This window comes from Felis catus, chromosome A3 (assembly GCF_018350175.1).
Source record: "Felis catus isolate Fca126 chromosome A3, F.catus_Fca126_mat1.0, whole genome shotgun sequence".
In the NCBI taxonomy this organism is placed as follows: domain Eukaryota; kingdom Metazoa; phylum Chordata; class Mammalia; order Carnivora; family Felidae; genus Felis; species Felis catus.
This window is the reverse complement of record NC_058370.1, coordinates 97,583,185-97,586,603: the sequence shown is the minus strand read 5'-3', so window position 1 is coordinate 97,586,603 and position 3,419 is coordinate 97,583,185. Positions and strand designations below refer to the sequence as shown.

General features: G+C 38.0%; 1 pseudogene; it reads left to right on the top strand.

The window, feature by feature from the left end:
• Positions 1–3,081: 3,081 nt before the first annotated feature.
• LOC111559956 lies at positions 3,082–3,202 on the top strand (annotated as a pseudogene).
• The last annotated feature ends 217 nt before the right edge of the window (positions 3,203–3,419 follow it).

The window sequence follows — 3,419 nt, the reverse complement described above, 5'->3', positions numbered from 1 at the left end:
GGATGGGATCCTAGCAGTAAAAAAACATTTAGTAAAAACTGAGGAAATGTATGAATGAAGAATGGACTTCGTATAATAATAATGCACTGATACTGTGCAAATATGTTATATATATATTAAATATACCATATTAATGTAAAATGTTATTATAGGAGAAATTGGGTATGCTGTACATGGGAACTCTGTAATATCTTTGTAACTTTCCATAAATGTCAAACTATGAAAAAGAAGGGGATCCAGTTTCCAGTTCTGCACGTAAAATACTTGGAAGTTGCCACTCTGTACGAAAAAGCTGAACAGACTGAAAAATTAATATTTCTTGTGTGCTCAAGAAGACAGGATACATTGGGGTGCCTGGGTGGTTCAGTCGGTTAAGCATCTGACTTCAGTTCAGGTCATGATGTCACGCTTCCTGGGTTTGACCCCGTGTTGGGGTCTGTGCTGGCATCTCAGAGCCTGGAGCTTGCTTGTTTCAGATTCTGTCTCTCTCTCTCTCTCTCTCTGCCCCTCCCCCACTCATATTCTGTCTCTGTCTCTCTCTCTCTCAAAAATAAATAAATATTAACATTTTTTTTTTAAAGAAAAGAGGACACAGGGCAAAACACTGCCCTCAAGACGGGACAGACAGCCAGGTGAATCTAGGGAGTTGTGGTTTACCTGAGCAGATCCTCACAGCAGAGCTTTCTTCAAGAACCAGTGCCAGGGCAGGGACACCAGGGAACACAGGCAGTGTAGGAAGGGAAGAATTTTGTGAGGTTTACCTCCAGAAGCTCAAACAGGTTCTCACAGTAAATACCTGAGGAAAATCCCCTTCAGCTCTGGCAGAGGGAAGTGAGAAGGAAGCATTTTGAAATACTGAACGACACCATGTTCTTCTTAACAAGGCCTGCCCTCAGGAGAAACCAATTAACCACAGCCCAACTTGCTAGGGTATTACCACAGCTTAACTGACGTGGCAAAAGGGGAATACCCAATCCCTGCCCTCCCTAGCCATCCTGCTCACTGAACTGGAGACAGAGTAAACAAGAAAGCAAATACATAAAAACAAACAAACACTGACAAACACTTGTGAAATTCATAGTCCAAAGGAGTAGACTCACCAGCAGACCTCACAGGACCAGAGAAAACTTCCCCTCCCATCACACCTCACACCACATTACTAAAGCCCTATTTACAGCAGTTCCTTTATCCAGTATATCAAGTCCCGTTATCAAGAAAAAAATTACAAAATATACCAAAAGATAAAAAACAAACAAGCACAATTTGAAGAGGCAGAACAAGCATCAGAACCAGATGCAAAAAAACAAAAACAAAAACAAAAACAAAAACAAAAACAAACAAACAAAAAAAAAGAACCAGATGCAGCAGAAATGTTGGAATTATCAGACCAATGTTTTGAGATTGTTTTCTTAAGTTATCTTTCTGCTGCTTTGTCACTAGAGTATAGAAACAGGATAGATTGCAGCATTATTTACAGCAGCCAAGATATGGAGGCAACCTAAGTCTCCATCGAGAGATGAATGGATAAAGAAGATGTGGGATATATATATATATATACACAATGGAATATTACTCAAACATAAAAAAGAAAGAAATCTCGCCAATTGCAACACTATGGATTGTCCTAGAGGCTATAATACTAAATGAAGTAAATCAGCCAGAAAAAGACAAATGCCATATGATTTCACTTGTATATGGAATCTAAAAAAAAAAAATCCAACAACAACAACAACAACAAAACCAGATTCATAACTTTAAAGAACAAATTGGTGGTTGCCAGAGAGGAGGGAGAGTGGTAGAGGAATAGGCAAAATCAGTGAAAGGGTTTAAGAGGTACAAAGTCCCAGGTTATCTGTGTGGCTCAGTCCCTTAAGCTTCTGACTCAATTTCAGCTCGGGTCATGATCTCGCCATTTATGAGTTTGAGCCCTGAGTAGGGCTCAGTACTGCTAGCATGGACCCTGCTTGTGATTGTCTCCCACTCTCTCTGCCCCTTCCCCACTTTCTCTCTCTTTCTCTCTTTCCCAAAATAAATAAACTTTAAAAAAACAAAAACAAACAAAGAGAGAGGTAGATAAAACAACTATGAGAAATCCTTCCATAGTACACAGGACATAGCTGAAGACAGAATCTTTGAATTAGAGGATATATCAATGAACCTTGAAAACCAAAAAGAAAAGAGAACAGAGACTAAAAAACAAAACAAAACAAAATAGAACAGGTTATCCAAGGACTGTGGGACAAATACAAAATGTGTAACATACACATAATAGGACTACCAGAAGAAGAAAAACAAAATGATAATGTCTGAGAATTTCCCCAAATTAATATCAAACACAAAACCACAGATCCAGGAATCTCCGAGATCCAGAGATCTCAGGAATCTTACTTTGCATGATAAATGCCCCTCAAAAACTACACCTGGAATTTCACTTCAAACTACAGGAAATCAGATGCATAGAAATAATCCATAGAAAAAATGCCACAGGGAGAAAAAATAAACTCCTTACCTACAGAGGGACATATATCAGAATTGCACTCATAATTAAAGTATAGGGAGAAAAAAAGACTACCAAGTTGGAAATCATTCTTCAAAAGTGGAAAAGAAATAAAGCAGACATTTTCTCAGAGATTGAGGGTATACTTTTGCCAATAAGCCTGCTCTGCAAGAAATGCTAAAATACATTCTCTAGACAAAGAAAACAAATATAGGTCAGAAACTTAGACAAATGTAAGAAAAGGAATAGTATCAAAGAATTGATATGTAAAGTTAAATAAAAAATTGTTTTTCTGATCATTAATTGATCAGATATCAATGTGTTAATTATAATAATACCAAAAATGTATTTGATTACATAATCTATGCCTAAGTTAAATGAATGATAATAATGTTACAAGGGACAGGAGGAGAAATTAGGATTATTTTGTTATTGTAAGGTACTCACACTGCCCATGATTAGCATTGCATTATTTAAATGTGGACTTGGATGAGCCTATAAAATGCATATTGAAAACTCTAGGACAAACACTAAAAACAATTTAAAAACGACAACAAAAGAAACAAAACAACAACAAAAACAAACTGCAGCCAATTAAACCTACCAGGCTCTTTTTAGATGTCCAATGACTGTAAACAGCAGCTTCCTTAGTAGTATATGCAGTCTGTTGCTCATATGGCTTGCCCTAAGTACATGGAGACGGACCTTTCTATTGGACATTTATGTCTGACCTCAAGTTGTCTCCATTCTAGGCCCCAGACAGATATGTGGGGTGCCTTTGGCCCTAGACTACAGCGGCCAAGATCCCCATTGGGCAAACCATCAGATCCACCAGTTCCACACCACAAAACAAGGACAGAGTTCCTATGCAGGGTCAAGTTCAAGTTATCTGGCTGCTGGAAGACCCACATCTTCAAGAAGA